Source organism: Ciona robusta, chromosome 1 (genome assembly GCF_009617815.1).
Source record: "Ciona robusta chromosome 1, ASM961781v2".
Taxonomy (NCBI): Eukaryota; Metazoa; Chordata; class Ascidiacea; order Phlebobranchia; family Cionidae; genus Ciona; species Ciona robusta.
In genome coordinates this window covers 6,531,278-6,541,501 of record NC_143235.1, presented here as the reverse complement: position 1 = coordinate 6,541,501, position 10,224 = coordinate 6,531,278, and positions in this window count along the sequence as shown.

The window sequence follows — 10,224 nt, the reverse complement described above, 5'->3', positions numbered from 1 at the left end:
GTCTATGAACTCTAAGAATATCTCGGTCGGACTTTAATCCAGGTATTTCTATAAACCAGTTAAGGTTATTAATCTCTTTGCTCTGAGCACGCTTTTTACCATAACGGCAGGGAAACGCCAAGTTTTACTAAAAATGTTTCTAAAATAACCACAAATGTTTTAATTTCAAGTTTTTACGTCGTTACATCAGATGTTTTGTCTTTATCAGTATTACATCAAATTTTGTTGTCTTTATCCGTATGGAAAAATATTTACTGAAGGCCAAGGCGACTTTAGATGACTCAAAGGACAATAAAAAAGAAACAAATCCAGTTCAACTTTCCTTTGACAGTCGGTTCATGTCTTAATGTAGTTTATGACGCCGTAATTTGTTAGCGCGAGATTTTAGGCGACGACACACAGCGAGGTCAGAGGTGGCTTTATTTGTACAGCTGAGTTGTATATTGTATTCCCTACTGTTCTATTTTGGTTATTTCACTCTCAAATTATAAACCTGGAGAACGTATATACATGTAAGTGACGTTGTGTTAAGATTCAATAATGTCATTTAATTATTCGACAATATTATCATGACTTGATTGTTAAATATTAAAACAAATGTTTTGTCAAGTACAACTATTTTTGTAGTTTTGTGAAAAGTGAGATATGGTAAAGTGGGGTAAGATGGGACACTTAGCTCATATGCTCAATATTTCCAAAATCAGAATGAATGATGGTTTTGTGGAGAAACCACGAATATTACTGTCATTCCTTTATTAATTGACAACAATTCAAAAATATATAATAAAACACACAAGAAGTTGTTTACCGATTCGCACAACAGGTGTAATTTTACAAATTCGAGGACAGTTTAAACTCATTATTAATTTAGATTAATACGTGAATTTATGATTAAGAATACATGTAAACAACACCAAATAATACTGATTGTTTTATTAGAATTTTTCCATTTTTATGTGGCCTATGGCTGATAATTTATAGACAACCCATTAATTAGTGACCACTGGGTCGGAGCAATTGCCTTAAAGTGTCTTGCTCAAGGACACATACGCCCACAATGGTAGCAGCGTCGAGCCTTGAACCCATTATACCTCTGGGCTTCAGACAGGCGCGCCACATTGTATGCAATTGGTATTCTTTGATGAACAATGGATATTGTTCAAACATCAATTAATTAATATATTGTATTCTATACAAAGGCATATTAACTTGTAACAACAGAAAATTGAAATTTGGTAATAACTTTGATAAAGTTACATTTTTAAGCAAATTGGGTATTGCTGCTCTGTTTTTGGCACAAGCCACTTCTCATAAAAATCTCCAAGAGCAAATGACTGAATTTCAAATATATTTCTCTATATAATCTTGTTACTATATCATTATATTATATTTCAATTACCCTTGAGGTATAAATTTTGAATTAAAAGGACACCAAATTGAAAAGTTATGTCGTCAAAGCTTTTGAAAAGTTATGTCGTCAAAGCTTTGTAGTCAAACATTATATACTGGGTTTAAGAAGAGACGGTGACTCTGCGTACTAGGTGCGCATATGAGGACATCCGGTTCCAAGCCGGTATTGATTTTCCGTTCTACAGATGCGTGCCGGTCAGGCACAACACATGCGTAGTATCTTTAGCGGTAAACTACAGGTCACTGTATGGAGAAAACGAGTGAAAACAATGAATGTATAAATGTTACTTGCTTTATCCTATCGTGGCCGGAAAGCGACAGGTGTTGAAACACGGGTTTTCTGTTTCGTATACGTCGTGCCAGTTTACGAGTTAACATATTTGTTCCTAATTGTGGGTGTTTATTTTATCACTGCACTCGCGTGCCGGTGTCGTAATATATTTATTGCGACCGTTGAATTAAATCAGCAAACTAAATGAGTTTTTTAGTAGTAATATAAAACACTTAACTCTTTCCGCATTAAATTTGGACTGGTCGCTATATTTGTTTTAATCTCGTGTCCATTAGCGTTGCAGCGAATGCGCAATATAGCGACCGGACGAAATTCAACGGTTTGAACAAATGCATCACGACACCAGTACAAACCCGATTGTCCACTAATTTTTTCTTTCCGTATACTCTTTCCCTTTGTGGCTGATGTCTTTCGGTTCAGTTCGCATTTTTACGTTTTCGGTAATGACCTTTCTAATTTGTATTGTAGTCTCCTGGATATAGAGACGTTATTAAACTGCATAATTGGTGATGTTAGCTTCAAGGCGGTGGATGTTCTTTATTGGCGAGTTTGCTTAATTTGGACTTATTTCTAAATTTTAGAATATTGTTAATCTCTTATGTTTAACCATAGATACCTTACATGGATAGTCAACTTGCCGCATACCATTGTTTCCGTTACGCTTCAGTGAATCTGTTTGTTTTGTTTAGTCAGTTAGCTTTCAGAATCAACAAAAACGCAATGGAACAACCAGAGGATTGGCAAAATATCGACCGGAATATGATGGAAGGAATAATTTTAAATGATTTAAACGAATACGAATATTCAATGGAAGAGCAACCCTATAGTGACAACATGCAACCGGATAAAATGCTGAACGATATTTCCAAAGAGCATTCCTTTACAGAAAAGGGACTTAAGGCAGTGACAGAACTAATGCAGCACTATGGAAAACATAGGAAAGCCGACTATATAGTGAGCCAGTATCCTCATTTGTGTCTGAAGGCAGATTCTCTTTTTTTGCCTGCTGTTAATAACGCAGCAGCAGCGACAATTTTATTGCAGTTAGTGAAAAAAATAGTTACACCTGTTGTTAATAAAACAATGGTTTCAGAAAGCAGTCCAATAACCTCATTTGAGTTAGACATTGTGGAGTACATAGCTGGCTTCACTATCAGAAAAGTGCGTATAAAATTTCCCTCCCATTTATCTGTTGTTAATTTAATTGTTCGAACAAACCTTCTGGTTGCCTAATTAAATTATTGGAAAAAGATTTTAAATTGGAGTATCCATCTGAAAATTACATGTTTTTACTACAGCATATTTACACTAAAATGACGATTGAGTGTAATAAGAGTCCTGCCAGCATTGATTTCACAGCCTTTCGGCATCAGGTGTTGAATGATTCCTCATTTTTACACTTAGTAGACCATGTGAGTAATGAGGCAGACAATAGTGATGCTGTTGAGAATATTCTTACACATGCTGTAACAGTTTTTGTCAAAGCTCTGAGTTATGCTTTTGCAAAAAAGTTATTTTTGAAGTTATCTATCCAATTGAAAACATCACGTTATAGTTTAAGAAAAAATCTTAAAACCCTTTAATATGTTTTTGCTAAGTTTACGCTATTGCAAAATAAAAAATAACATTTTGAGCAAAGTTTATTTTCTTTTTCGTTTTGGCACATCACAGACATTGGTCCAAGCATTATTTTTCCCATAAGTTGTGCTTGCATTTGAGCCTTTAATCTTTTTGATGACTTTGCGTACAGTAAGGTGTTGTATACCATACGCAGCTTGAGATGCATCAGGGTTCTCGGACCGTCTTCCAAGCTGACGCTATAAAAATATTTGTTACATAGCACTTATTCATGAATGATATTTATTCCACTTTTGCCAAGTTTTTCAACTTACCAGATTTCCAAAAAAGGCTTCTAAAATGTCTTGATTAAAGGAATGAAGACAAACATAATCAAGGTGCTGTAACAATCTCTTAGATAAACCAATGAAATTGCATGTAGTAAACAGTAATCCTTCTAGTGTTGGTCTAGCCAATAATCTTTTATGTTCTCCCGGGTGATTTAATTCAACATAACTCTGAAAGTGAAGTTTTTAAATAGAGGAAAAAATACATATTTTATACAAAAAATAAACCTTCCACTCAAGCAACTTGTTGATAAACATCTCCTCCAACCATTTCAACCTGGTGTCTGAGCAGTCGCGTATGGGAGAGCTTGTGCTGCAGTTAATAATTTCAAACCATCTGCACGCCAAAATAAATTAAAGCGCATCTATGCTAAAACAAAAATCTAAGTGTAATCACTTACTTTGAAAACATTAAAACAAAGTCAGATGTTCCGTTTGCTTCAGGTATACGGCTCAAACATTGTCCAACACGCCAACTTAAAACATCTTTCGCTAAATTAACTTTCATCTGTATAAATTTTGATTACATGAAATATAAGGTTGAAGTTATTTTTGTTAGTCAGTAGTTACTTTGCTATATGGTGTAAGATTTATATGATCCACAGTGAGTCCTGAAGAATTAAGAATGGGTGATTTTGCATCCATTTCGTATAATTTAATAATGTCTGTCCACAGTATATCCTTGCTATTCATATTCATGTATCTTGTGCCACCAGGCTTCGATGACAACAGCGAGTTGCGCACAGTCTGTAATTTTGTCATATTAGTTGCCATAGTTTCTTGTCTATATGATAATAGTATAGTTTACCTTTAACAAATGACATGGGTCTGAACATAAATAGATTGGTCGATGCGGTGCATTTGGATTTGGAGCAGTAAATGTTCCATCCAACGGAACCTGATTACGGCCACTTATCAATTTAAAAAATCTTCGATTAAGTGACAGCCCATCAGCAATCACAGCATGAATTTGCAATCCCCTGCTTTCACACTCGCAGAGCAGTTCCCAAAAAACTAATGCCATTTGGAACGGTGCGGCACATTTCGTCGGATACCAAGCAAGGGGTAGAGAAATTTCTCGCTTTACCGTCCTGATGTAAAAGACTGAACATAACAAATTTAATGTTACTTCAAAGTAAAAGGCCCTTTTTCAACATAAAAAAGTGTTAACAAAACTAACCTAAAATGTGTGTTGCAAGGTTAGAATTCGTAGAGTTGTCAATATTTTGAAGCTCAGCGAACCCAAACAATCTCCCATCTCGTATGACCACATTCTCACGAACTGTATACAATATAATATAACGTTATTTTAAATTTAAAATCACCATAATTTAGTTACGAACTTACTTTTCATTTCATCCAATGTCATGAATCCAATTAATTGATCGGATTCTTTTGCTACACGCTCTATTTCGGTGATAGCCATTTGGTTTAAACCTGTCTTAGCAGGAATACAATTTCTGCAATATTTTGAAAATATCTTGTGAACAACAAAATACATATACAAACAAATTACATATGTTCATACGATACAGCCATTCATACCTGTAACTTTTAATAGTTGACACTGAAGGAAGAGTTAAAACATTGCTTTGTCTGATGTGTTCATAAGCAGCTGGTGAACGACAAAACAGTTCAATTGCCCACCTAATCACATCAGGATGATATCTCCTTGCATAGACTGAAGCTGAGGCATTTTGAATTTGGTTTTGGTAAAACATTTTTTGCCATTCACCGAGATTGTGTAATTCTTTATCAAAAACAACCTGCAAAAAAAAATGAAGGGGATATTGTAAATTATGGAGATTGTCTAGAAACAAACAAATATGAAACCCACTTTAATGGTGTCATGCACTTCCTTGTTTACTTCCACAGCATCGTTTCTGCTGAAGCCACTGTAATTTAAACACCCCTGACAGACAGGAACTTCATTACAGTGTTGGTCAACTGTGATATGTAAAAAGGAGTTTGATATTAATATAACGAAATGTAAAAGCAGTTTAGTATTAATAAAATAGCACAGAGTAGCCTACCAATAATATTGCAGTTAGGTGATCGTATAATATTGGTGGTAACAATCTTTTTTCCATTCCATTTTAAGTAAGGATGAATTTTGGATTTTTCATCGGCTTCTTTTATTCCACAACATAGAATAAGTTTTTCTGCTTCACCTAATTAGGTTAAATGTATTAAATTGTGTCTTTAGCAGCATGTTTAAGGAATACAAGAACTACTAACGGAGTAAGCTGCACAGTGTGTCATATTGTCCATTTCCAATACTAAACTTAGTTGTAGGGACAGTCCATCCACAGAGGGCTAGCGAGGATACTGCAGCATCAGCATTAAATTCAATTCTGAAAGTACATTATATAGAAATATTCTTTCAAAAATGTTTTAAGCATCTTCTTTATTCAGACCATATGGAACATATAAATCATCAGTAACAGACTAACAGTAACTAACCTGATACGGTGCAACAAAAAATCTGGTTCTTTGAATTCGGCTATAAACTTGGACCGTCAGGTATAAAATATCCATGAATCTAAAATGCAATAATAGTATGCTCATTGGAGTAAATTTGTGAAACTTTACGTAATGTGCTATTTGTATAACTAGCAAACACAAATAAGCATAAAGCAACAAATCTAAAAATAATAATAACACACTGAGTGAGTGGCCAAGACAATTTAAAATTAATTACAATTGAAAAAACTACCTTTAATGTTCTCTGACAATTTCATTTGTGACTTCTGCAAATCCTGTATGCACTGATGCCTGATTTTTAAAACTGCTTGTCTAATGGCTGGTTCTTTCCTGGGTGAGTGACTGCGAACTGTGGACTTTGGCAAATTTTTGTATGGTTTAGCACCAAGCTTCAGCTGTTTTCTAGAACCTTTCATTACTACATCCTTGGTCGAAAAGTGCCTCTCACATATAGCTGCGCTAAAATTCAACTTTTTAATAGATACAGTTAAATAAAAAGTAAACGAAAAAAGCAAACTTACGTCTCTTTCAATAACATTTGTTTTATAACATCTCCTTTTTTCACATCTCGAACTGACAACAAAAAATTCGTCAGCGACTCTCGATGTGAACGTTCATCTGCAGTTTTTGCCAGATCCGGACGTCGAACCGTAAATAAGGAGACACTATCATTTCCACTACTTTTAGATTTTAAGTAACTATTGAGGCAGCCAGGAACGGAGCAATTTGACGGAGCCATTCTAGATTTTAACAAAAAATATAACAATACAGATACGGCGCGTATAACTCAAATTTGTGTTTACAAACAAACAGAGTCACTGAACCGAAACAAAAATATGACGTCATATTAAAACAATTAAAGAGTTGACTATCCATGTAAGGTATCTATGGTTTAACATCGCAAATTCGAGGTAGATATAGTTCAATAGGGGAAGATAGGACACTTAAGCGCATATTGCCTTCTAAAATATTTCCAAAATCAAAATAGATGACGGTTTTTGGTTAATACCACGAATTAGTACTATCATTTCTTTATTAAGTGACACCAATTTAATAAAATATAATAAAACACACGAGGAGTTCCTTAACTATCCGCACAGCAGGTGAAATTTACAAATTTGAAAACACACAGGATAAGATGGGACAGTTTGAAATCATTTTTAATTTTGAATATTAAGTGTAGGCTATTTATAAATAGGAATATACGTAAATAACACAAAATAATACTGTACGCTTTGAAAATTAAGTCTAAACATTTTTTTTCTAGCCCTACTACTATAGTTTTTAACGTGTTATACCTATTGCATAACAATTGGTATTGTTTGAACGACAATGGGTAATGTTCGAACATAAATGGATAAATATTGTATCCTACAAATGTATATGAACTTGTAATAACGGAAAATTGATAATATCTATTGATTAAGTTTTTATTTTTGCTACAAATTGGGTATTACTACTGTGTTTTGGGCACAAGTCCTTCTTATAAATTAACACTAAGTGCCAATGACCAAATTTCGAATACATTTTCAAAATATTATCTTTTTATTATATCAGTATCTTATAGTTGAAAACCCCCTGAGGTATAAATTACTAAATTAAAAACAAATCTTTCAAAGTTTGGCAATGAAAACGTACAAAACTACAATGTGGGGGAAGATGGGACTCTAAATTGAAATATATTTACATTAACATTAGCAGTATTTTACAACTTGTAGTTAACCTACCGGGTTTAACAGGCTGTGCTAGTTTCTTTGCCATGTAAACTTTATATATATACCGTTTCCCTGATATTTTTTTTGTTTTTATCTCAAATTAAAGTCATATTGACCCCTGCCTGTTTTCTTTATGCTTATATCTCAGTGTTTTTTTTACAAAACTAAAACTAGTTTTATGAGACAAAATCAAACTGTACGAAATATTCAAGGTTGTTTTATGAAGCTATGAAATTAGTTTAATCGCACACGCAAACTAAAAAAATCATTGGCTTTACTATGATTTAGCGAGCATTCAAAAATGGCACCTTACTATTTCACATTTTTTTACCTGTTCAAAGTATACTGTTTTTATTTTACATATTTTTTTAATATTTAAAAACAGTAATCAGCTGTGACGGGCGTTTTATAAAGTCGTGATAATACTGTCGAATAATTCTGTAACCTTATTTTCCTGATTATCATTAAATGGGGGTCCGTAAAAAGAAAATTAAAAAAGAGTCTCGTCTGACAAAGTGTCCCATCTTCCCCCACCCTGATGTCAATTATTAAAGGAATGATAGTACTAATTCGTGGTGTTACCCAAAAACCGTCATCTATTTTGATTTTAGAAATATTTGGCAATATGTGCTTAAGTGTCCTATGTTCCCCCATTGTACTATAATAAGAGTGTTTTAAAAACGGTTGTCAATGTAACACCGAAAGATCTATCCTGGTTTCCACCAACAACTGCGCCAATCGTTATCACATACTCTTCACTGACCAGAAAGGATTACAGCTGTCATTAGCCGACAAACATCAAAGTATAACAGTCAGTACGAATAGCACATCGATCCTTCTGACGGATACTGTCATTTTTCTTTTTTTGCCGACTTACGCTTGTGTCTTAATTTAACGCTAAACAAATGCTTAAATACAATGGTAAATAAGAGTTAGATATGTGGTAACGTGTAAGCGGGGACGAGGTGTATAAAACAGAACTAGCGTGTTATACAGAGTCCACTGTTGTTGCCCCGCCACGCAAGATTAAATAAATTACATTTATTGTTACATTGTGTGAGTTCAAATACCTGGTAATTCTGTGATGCATCAGTAAGCCTTTCCCACAATAAAAATGTGTGATATTTTCTTATTACTAATTCTAAAACAAGATCAAATACCTGAAAAAACATTTTTGCTCTCTTGTCAGAATTGTCTACGGTTCGTTAAGCTTTGACCTCTGCAAGTCTTTCTTCATTGGCCGTTTTTAATGTTTTGTCATTGGTTTACGTCTCGTGACTGTTTGTATTGCCAAAGTGTCCGTGTATGGTAGATGAGGTGTACAGTTTATCCAAATGTGATTTTGTTTATGCAGTTCCATACCGCTTAACTTACCCTTATTCAGTTTGAGTAGGAACGTTTAGTTTTCGTGCACGAACAACGAAATGGGTGATGGTTATCATTTCTAGTGGCAACTTAAAATTTTGGCTGTTTATAGTGAAGAATCCTCTCCCCCCTAATTTGCTAACCACTAAACGCTAACTACTAACCCCTATAACCACTAACCCCCTATCCATCAACCTTTAACACTTATCATCAGCCTACTCTGCTATGTATCAGGGATTTGTTACTTTGAAAATGTCTGAAAACATGCTTCGTCACCTTAATTTGCCTTACTTGCGTAAGGTTAACGATTTATTAAGTCAAAGTAGTGATGTGTTAAGTCACGGTAATTCTTAGCTGCTGGTGGCCAACTAAAATTTTAGTTCCAAAATGTATCTTACACATCAGTGAGACCTAAGTTTTGAAAATGCGCAAAATCGTGCTGCGTAACCGTATTTTCCACACGAACCGTCATGAATTAAACAAAGGTTAGATTATTACGTCATAAAATGCATCTTGTCACGTTTGATTTCTGCGTTACAGATCACGTAATTTGCTAGGGTTTATTGGTTGGGAGTTAAGGTTTTCACTAGCATAAAACAGTGCGAAAAAACAAAGAAAATGCAAGCCTTTATGTCCCAGTGTCCATTTGAGCTACTTTGTACAAAAATTCTGTTCTAGTACCCCTACAATGAGTTTTTATAGCTAAGCCTAAACAACACTTGAATACAAGGAGAATACCCTACTGCAACTCCGAATTGGCCCGAACAGGAGATTATAGCAAAAAGAAAATGGCTAAATTTGGCTAAAAATGTTCAAAAACTTTGACAAAACAATACTCAAAATTTTTATATACGTTGATATATTTTTTATTGCTGAAATCAACCATGGGAAATTGCTTCCTCTTTCAAATGAAACCAAATTTGGGATCGATAATGAAGAAATGACCGCAGAATCGCTGTTTAAATGACGTGTGGTCCCAGAGCGACTTTAGTTAAGTCACAATAGAGATCTAATATATTACGTAGGTTACAGCACGATCAGGCATGTAAAAAAT